This window comes from Typopeltis vanoorti, chromosome 13, assembly GCF_054136105.1.
Source record: "Typopeltis vanoorti isolate ZY-2024b chromosome 13, IOZ_Tvanoo_1.0, whole genome shotgun sequence".
Lineage (NCBI taxonomy): Eukaryota > Metazoa > Arthropoda > Arachnida > Uropygi > Thelyphonidae > Typopeltis > Typopeltis vanoorti.
The window spans coordinates 92,913,460-92,922,104 of record NC_143561.1 but is presented as its reverse complement, the minus strand read 5'-3'; the positions used below and the strand labels follow the sequence as shown (position 1 = coordinate 92,922,104).

Sequence of the window (8,645 nt, the reverse complement as noted above, 5' to 3'; positions counted from 1 at the left end):
CATATGGTCGTAAATTTGGCGACCTTTATTATAATAGAAAAATGGAAAACGGGGAGCTCGTGCCAAGAACATGGCTCATTTATTCCGAAACTTTAAATTCTGTTTTTTGCTTTTGTTCCAAACTTGTTGCACCTACTAACTGAATCACCTACTGAGTCTTGTAGAAGATTATAACGATTGGAGAAATATAAGTACAACTTTACATAGGCATGAGACTAGTTTAACTTACATGAAAAATTTCTTTAAATGGAAGGAACTTGATAAAAATTTAAAACAAAACTACTATTGATTTCCAGACTCAAAGCATGTATGAAATGGAAAAGAGACATTGGATGAGTGTTTTAGAATGCTTGATTGAAATTATAAAATTCCTTGGTAGTCGAAATTTAGCTTTTTACGGATCATCTGATAAATTATATGAGAGGACTAACGGCAATTTTTTAAAATTAGTCGAACTGTTTGCGAAGTTTGATTCCGTTATGGAAAATCATGTTGAAAGGATCCTACAACGAATAGGATACAATAGGGTACACTATTTGAGTAAAGACAGTCAAAATGAAATATTGGAAACTTTAAGAAACGAATTCAGGATACAATTTTATTATCAATTCGAAAATCTAAATATTATTCCATAATTTTAGACTTCACACCGTATGCAAGTAAAACAGAACAAATGACCATTATTATTGTATATCAGATTCGATATATATCTGATATATATATATATATATATATATATATATATCAGATACGAACGGACATGGTTTATGTGCAACACTAATGGAACAACTGGAAAAATGGAACATTCCCATTGAAGACATGCGAGATCAAGGGTATGAAAATGGGGCAAATATGAAAGATGAAATGTGAAATATGAAAAAATATGGGCTCCAAAATTTGCTTTTGAACAAACATCCTCGAGCGTTTTACGTGCCATGTGCTGCTTAAACTCTAAATTTAATCATGTTAAAACATTACTACAGCCCAACTTATAGAGTAACCAGAACAACATATCAGATAACAAGACCACAGTCAACAAACCACATAACATATAAGTACAACAATCACAACGGCAAAGCCACCCGAAACTTCTATGTACCTGATATGATAAACAAACTACCGTTCGACAACAGAAACCTAGGAACATACAGAGAGCTGAAACAGGTGCTATATAAACAGTATAGCGAGAATGAAAATTAGAGCAATTCCTGTTTCTCTCCCCCCCAACAAACCTATGACAAAGCCCCTCTCAAAAAAACCATCACAAGAACACAAAGAAACAAACATGCCTTGTCTAAATCCAACCCTATCTGCACAAAAAAAAGTAAAACTGCAATAGCAGTTGAAGTCTTCCAAGCACGTACCAACTAACAGTAAAATCAACACCTGGCTTGTGACCAGTATAGGAACATAACCAAGAAACCACCACCATCTATCATCTATTATCTTCCTCAGATAAGCTCTACTAAGCTTCGAGGAAGAAAATTATTAACTTGCAAGTATCTGTTATTCACAATTGTAATGTGTTATAAATATTATATATATATATATATATATATATATAATTATAACAGCATCTATGCATGCAATTTATCTGACACATAAAAAAAAATAAATAAATTATTATTATTATTATTATTATTATTATTATTATTATTATTATTATTATTATTATTATGTATATTCTATATTCAAAAATTCTGTATAATCTTTATTGTAAATATTAGAAGAACATGTGTTGTAAATACATAATACAGAGGCAAAAAGTATTTTTAAAAATTTTAATTGAAATCCAATGTAGAAAATGTAGCACTTTGTGCTGAATTCTGTAAAACTATAAGTTGCAATGTAACTCAAGATGTTTATTGTACATGTAAATTGAAAAAAATTGGAAAAAAAAAAATATATATATTTTAACAGATCAATAAAAAAATATGTATGTAATTTTTAGAATTTTCAAATTTTGTAATGTATATAATCTTATAATGTGATTATTATATGTATGCAAGACATAATAAAGTGTTTAAAAATTATTATTATTATTATTATTATTATTATTATTATTATTATTATTTTAATGGTGTCTCCATGGAGTCAAAAGACTCATCGCAGGAGACCCAACATTGACACACTAACCATTATTTACACAATACCTGTCATACCTCTCCTTAAATTCATTCACAGTTGAAGCATTCACAACCACCTCTGGCAAAGCATTCCATCCATTCACAATCCTCCAAGTAAAAATCTAGTCCTAACACCCTTGTTAACCACATTCTTACACAATCTCCAGGGATGGCCCCTCGTTCTCTCACATCCTGCACTGGTCTTAAAAATATCATCAGTATCAATCCTGTAAAATCCCTTTAACAATTTAAATACCTCTATCTTATCTCCTCTCCTACGTCTATCAGCTAGTTTTTGGAGCCCACAGATCATCAATCTATCCTCATAAAGAACATCCCACAGCCTGCAACAATCTTTGTAATCCGCCTCTGAATCCTCTCCACCACTTCCGCATCACCAAGAAATCCTGGCGACCAGATCTGTGCACAATAGTCCAAATGCAGCCTTATTAATGCCTTATAGAGTGGAACAATAACTTCCCTATCCCTGCTTGTTAGTGTGTTCCTCAACATCACATGCAATTTGATGTGATGTTTTGGCAATCTTTGCAATATGCCCTTTAAACTTAAGTTCTCTGTCCACAATAACTCCCAAGTCTCTTGTCTTATCAACTTACTGCAGTTCAGTCCCGTTAATATAGTAAACAGCATGCGATGTCATCCTCCCGAAGTGCATCACCTTACACTTAGCCACGTTAAACTGACAGCCATTTACTTCAGGCCATACCGTCAGCCTATTTAAGTCATCCTGTAAATTATTTACATCATTTGAATTGATTATCGCTCTTCCCAATTTTGCATCATCAGCAAACAAGTGGAGATTTCCATTCAAGGTATTTCCAATGTCATTGATGTACAAATTAAACAATAGAGGACCAAGCACTGAGCCCTGAGGTACACCACTAGTCACCTGCCTTTTCCTGGACTCAGCTCCTCCGTAAACCACTCTTTGATATCTGTCCGCCAGCCATCCTTTAATCCAAATCACCATCTTTGGATCAATACTCATTTGGTCTAATTTATGCAACAGATTTCCATGTGGAATCCTGTCAAAAGCCTTTGCAAAGTCAAGCAGTATCACTGAGTAAGGATTTCCTTTATCCATCTCCACTCTTACTTTATTATAGAAAGTAAGCAAATTACTTAGGCAAGACCTACCCTTCACAAAACCATGTTGCCCCTTATAAAGTATCATATTGCTGTCCACCCAGTTCTGAATTCTAATTTTAACAAATTTCTCCAAAATCTTAACCACCACTCCAGATATAGTGATTGGTCTATAATTTGCAACCTCAGTCTTAGAGCCTCCCTTGTGCAATGGAACTATTTTCCCCTCTTTCCACTCTATTGGCACTTTACCAGAACTGAGGCTTAAAATAAACATCCCGGTCAGAGGAGTTGCTAATTCTCTTGCACAGTCTCGTAACACATGGGCCAATATGCCATCTAACCCAATGGCAGTGTTAGCATTAAGGTTCTTTAATATATTAAGCACCTCAATTTCGTCTATCTCTATACTCTCTCATCAGTCAGTGGCGCATTTGACACTGTATTATCCCTACAAAGATGGTACACTTTTGCGAAATGATCACTAAGTAACTCAACTATTTGATTGGCTTCAGTAATTTCCCTACCATCAACACTTTTTAAAGTAATCTTTCCATGGAATTCATTCACACTCTCAGCGTTCACAACTTTCCAATACAATCCATTCCAGTCATACGTCACTCAATGAGAGAAAAATCTTGCTCACGTCCCTTTCTTGGCTGTATTCATTCTCAACTCCCACCCTCCATAAAATGAAAACTTCCATTCAGTGAAATCCTGAATGACTCTTTCAGAAGTTTGTATAGTAGCAAACAGGAGAAATAGAAGTTTACCATACGAGTATAAGCTCTCTTTCTCCTGCTTGCTAGTGTCTGTAGTCTACAAATTCTCAATCTTTCCTAATAATCTACATTCGGCACTTCCAATATCATCTTTAACACTCTCCTTTACAACAAATCAATGCTTCTGTTATATTTTCCATATACAAGCAGTAAAATTGTGTATTATCATATTATTAAAAGACTCAGGGTGAGAGATAGTTGCAGTAAGTTCTGATCAAGCAAAAACAACAACAACAACAACAAAAAAAAAACTCGCTACTGCTATCTATCATCCACAGTATTTTAATAATATGGCGATACACTATTTTGGTACTTGTAGATGGGAAACATAACTTCTGCATTGATTTAGCTGCTAATATCTTTAGACCTCAATAAATGTCGAAACCAGTCTGGGTGGTGACACTCTCCATAATGCATGACAATGTATGCGCCCAAAGGGTGGTGTGCTGTACATTATGTGATACTGAGGCAATTTGATGTATAGTTAACTTTTTATATAGTGTAACACTGTTGAGTATAGGATAAAAACAAAATATAATTTCTTGTCCAATATTATTTACAGTAAATCATTAATCATTATTACCATTTCTATCACGCGACTGGTGTTGTGAATATGAAATTTGTTTTTTAACTTAGTCATAATTCACCGATGATGATCTGTTATTTTCAGACCAAAATATATGATACATTTTGATAAGATTTATTATTATTAAAACTCTTATTTATTGTGTGTTAAAAATCAAAATGCCTTTGCTGAATTAGTCTCACTACTCAGCTGGGTTTAAGATAAATATAGAATGTTGCGAAGAATCGAATATGTTTTAAGGTTCTACACTACGAAAAAGTAAAATGCTTATTAAGAAAACTTGTGGGTAATGAAAACGTTTAGGTGTTTTACGTGCAGTCTTTGCCTTTCGTTTCTTTATTATGAATCATAAAGGTTTATATTCGAAACAACAACAAACCCAACCCTACTCGAATGAACTCGCCCGTTTCCAACGTGACACACGCTCACGGTGTTTTTCTTCTTCTCTTCTTAGTCAGGAAAAAATGAATACAACGTTATGAGAAAACACGTTAGGTAACTAACTGTAGCCCTTTACTGATCCTAGCCATTTGTTGAATGCACTTCAGGTAAGCGAAATATATTCTGTAAAGGAAATGGCTACTTAATTCGATAATGCAATGTTTTAGAAAGAAAGATTCAGTAGTAAATGAATCTTTGGACTCCTTGGGGGATGTCACATAATAATAATATTTTATGTACTGTTATTTTATATGACTGCGATATCTGTGACATTTAAATTTGCCTGCAGAAAATAGAAACTATTAAAAATTCCGCGACGTGTTTGATTTGAGAAATAGACTTCTGCTAAATTTCTTTGAGGTCTTATGTACAGGATTATGTTCGGTGTACTCGCATCTTGATTAAATAACATGTATATCAATCGCTGATTAAAAAAAAAGCGGGGAAGGAGCCTCCACGAAAGTATAGCTGTTATCTTCCATTCTAGAGAGCAACTTAAAAAACCCGACTATTTCAATAGCACACTTTTTGAAGCAAATATTGTTGTTATTATTATTATTATGTGACACCTCCAAGGAGTCCAAAGACTCATCGAGGGAGGACATCTACAGCTCTACTATACAGATTGTTTTATCAGTCTTTTTTTTTTTTTAAATGCTTATAAATATTCCAAAACCGAATTGCAAGCGAACTAATATTTTAGAGAATATTTGTTTCCTATTTGTAAACTGTTCGCTAAAAAAGTATTGTGCCTGCATGAAAAAAAAACAAAAAAAAACAGCATTTTGAAATGTTTTAAGTGATAGTTTATTAAGGTAGCTTTATCCTGAGAACATTATTAAAATGTTGGGGAACTATCAAACACTGATACATGCATTGCATTGGCATGCATCACAGTTTTGTATAACATATTCAAATATACATTGGCATTGCATATTTGAATATGTTGTTTGTACATTAACACATTTGGTTGGTAAATGTTACATTTGGTTTATCAATCAAAAATGAATTCTGTAAAATTCCTTTATTAAATATATTTTCCAAAAACAGAAAATAATTTTGAAATAAATTTCAAAATTCATTTTGTTGTTGTTGAGATACACATGCTGCATGAGGTTATAAATGAATTGTTATATATATATATATATATATATTCAGGTAAGCGAAATATATTCTGTAAAGGAAATATATTCTGTAAAGGAAATGGCTACTTAATTCGATAATGCAATGTTTTAGAAAGAAAGATTCAGTAGTAAATGAATCTTTGGACTCCTTGGGGGATGTCACATAATAATAATATTTTATGTACTGTTATTTTATATGACTGCGATATCTGTGACATTTAAATTTGCCTGCAGAAAATAGAAACTATTAAAAATTCCGCGACGGGTTTGATTTGAGAAATAGACTTCTGCTAAATTTCTTTGAGGTCTTATGTACAGGTATATATATATATATATATGTAAATGATTACATTATGTTGTCCCTTTAAACACCAAGCTCCTCCTTCCAGCACTGTAACTCTGGACACCCTGGAAATTTTTGACAGTTCCTGAAAACATTTATTTTAATTAGAAAACTTAAATCTTACATTTTGAGAAACCTTGTAATGCAGTTTTTGACAAAAAAAAAAAAAAAAAATCATGGAACATTAACATCAGTTATGGTATGCTATGAGAAATAGTGATTTATCAAGTTTTTATCAACACCCAGCTCTGTCACCAGCTGTCAATCCAATCAGCTTTCCCCTATATACATCTCCACATTCACAATATATCCACTTTTGTTTTTATAAAAAAATGTTTTAGGTCCCACTTGATCAGTGTAGCTTTGAGATATTGCTTTGTTTGGTATATTTCCTATGCAATGAGATTCTATATGAATTCATTCCAAAACATTTAAAAAAATGTTGTGTTGTACTTGCATTTGAAATTGAATTTGGGATGTTTTTGTATACCTGCATTTTCCAATGGTTTTAATTTAGCATCTCTGGCTGAAAATGAAGTATTGTCAGTGGACTTGGTCAACTGACAATCTTCAGAAACAATGAAAGAAGAGAGAGAATCATTAGGAACAGTGAAAGAAAAGCAAATTATCAGAAACAGCATGCCAAACAGGTTATTTGTTTTCAGAAATTTCAAAATCACTTATTTGTTTTCGAAATTATCACTAGTATAGTCACTGTGAAGCTCCTGATTGGACTCCAACAACAATTCCCTAGTCTGTGCAGCAATAAATCTGTTTTTACTTTTCATCTTGAATGTCGAATGTGAGTAGAGATTTGAAATTCAGAGGACATATTGCAAGAATTGGCAAAATAGCTCAGAGAATTATTTGGATGCTGAAGAGCACATCGACAAGTAAGATAGGGAGGTTGTTATTATTCCTCTTTATAAGGCCATGATTCGGCCACATTCTTGGAAGCTCTCTAAGAGTGTGATTAATAAAGGTTTTCTTGGAGAGTGGTGAATTAGTGGAATGGGTTGCTAGAGGTGTTGTGAGCACCCCAACAGTGAATGGGTTTAAAGAATAGAATTTTATGCCTTGGCAACAAGAGGTTATAAGTGTTCTCACGATAAAGCTACCTTAATAAAACATCACTTGAAACATTACAAAATGCCGTTTTTTCATATTCATTGGTATCAAAATGATGCTAAAATATGTGATTAATTGTTTCAATTTCACTCAGTAATGCAGAACAATAACCAAGCATCAGTTTGTTTTTAGAAAATAAAATGCATTACTCAGAAATGTGTGCTGAGTTAGCAATAATTTAGTACTGGCTGCATAGAGATAATATGAATACAAACTTCAGTTAGTATCTTCTCTCTCTCTCTCTCTCTCTGACTGGCCATTTTACCCCTCTGAATAATGCTAGCATATTTTCAGGTTGGAAAACTAGCCTTTCAAGTACATATGCATCTTCGTTAGGCCAGTTTTCTGGCCTACCTTTTAGAGTTGAAAGGATTAATGATAGTAGAATTATTGAAATTCAATATAGAGATACTTATGAATGAATAAAAAAGTTAGTGAAAGTTTGATTTTTATTACAGTCTGTGGTAAGGTTGTTTAGTCTTTGTGAGTTGATATGAAATAATTATCTGAATAATACAATGCAAATTTTAGACACGCACCCACCCATACATATATGGCGGGCTCTCAGTTTTCCACTTGCATTGGGAAATTGATTTGCTGGTCATATAACTGAAGGTGTATTAGTTTAATGTACTGTTGCACTTACTGGTTTGTTGCACTAATCATTTAGGTTGTTTTATGAAGATATGCTAATTGAGAGATCACTGTAAATTACAGTATACTTAAAAATAAGTTATATTCTTGTTTTAACTTCACTGTTTTAAGCACATCAAATAACTTCAGAATAGGCTGTTAGGAAACTAATCTTGGTAGTGATGCTTCCCACGATGCACAGCAATATACATATCCAAAAGGAAGCATACTCTGCATTATGGGATACTAGGACAGCTTGATGGGAAGTCACCTGCCTTCGTATACAAGTAGCCTATTGTGAAGTTTCTTCATCTAACTTTGTAACCAAGCCAAAAATGTCCTATGAGATCATTGTGTATGTGTAATGAATTTAAA

The 8,645-nt window shown here is 33.1% G+C and overlaps 1 protein-coding gene across 2 annotated transcripts in view; it reads left to right on the top strand.

The window, feature by feature from the left end:
• Positions 1–5,009: 5,009 nt before the first annotated feature.
• Positions 5,010–8,645, top strand: part of LOC150100370 (putative sodium-dependent multivitamin transporter) — a 156,310-nt gene continuing 152,674 nt past the window's right edge. The window contains exon 1 of one of the 2 annotated variants that reach the window (XM_090402504.1): positions 5,010–5,149. The gene's annotated coding sequence lies outside the window, so the exon portion shown is untranslated. The remainder of the gene's footprint in view (positions 5,150–8,645) is intronic. The other variant, XM_090402505.1, reaches the window with a different exon arrangement.